Raw genomic sequence first — 765 nt, 5'->3', positions numbered from 1 at the left:
GTTCTTGGAATTGTGCTAGCCATAGATTTAGTACTGCTCAAGATGGAGCAGCTTGTGTCATGGCTGCAGTCCTGTCATCATGCGTTAGCTTTTTCCCTCTGGTGGCAGTTATAGTATCTGTAAAGCAACTCAGGAATGTGCATCAGACACATTCTGAATGTGATTCTATTGTTCTAATCCTTAGCTGCTTGAGCCTGCTCTTTTGTGACTCAGGGAAGCCTGGGAGACTTCAGCTTTTCTACAGACAAGAGGCAGGGGAAATGGAGGAGCCTGCAGGGTTCTGCTTGGTTCCATCATCTCTTATTTCACGGACTGGATAACTGAGGCACACAGCAATTAAGTAACTGAGGTCACAAAGGTAATTTGTGGAAGAGCCATGATTTTAATCAAGGCACGTAAGTATCACAACCCATGCTTTGATCCACAATGATATAGGGCAGGTAATAAATTTGAGTCTTCAGCATATGAAGGAAATTTAAAGCTATGAGTCCAGGTGAGATCACCAAGAGAATATGATATCAAAAAGATGGTCTGAGGGGTATTCCCTGGTGGCGCAGCGGTTGAGAGTCTGCCTGTCCATGCAGGGGACGCTCGGGTTCGTACCCCAGTCTGGGAGGATCCCACATGCTGCAGAGTGGCTGGGGCCGTGAGCCATGGCCGCTGAGCCTGCGCTTCCAGAGCCTGTGCTCCACAGCGGGAGAGGCCACGGCAGTGAGAGGCCCGCGTACCGCAAAAAAAAAAAAAAAAAAAAAAAAAACAGGTGGG

Source organism: Lipotes vexillifer, unplaced genomic scaffold (assembly GCF_000442215.2).
Source record: "Lipotes vexillifer unplaced genomic scaffold, Lipotes_vexillifer_v1.1 scaffold50, whole genome shotgun sequence".
In the NCBI taxonomy this organism is placed as follows: domain Eukaryota; kingdom Metazoa; phylum Chordata; class Mammalia; order Artiodactyla; family Lipotidae; genus Lipotes; species Lipotes vexillifer.
Note: the sequence above shows the minus strand (reverse complement) of the source record.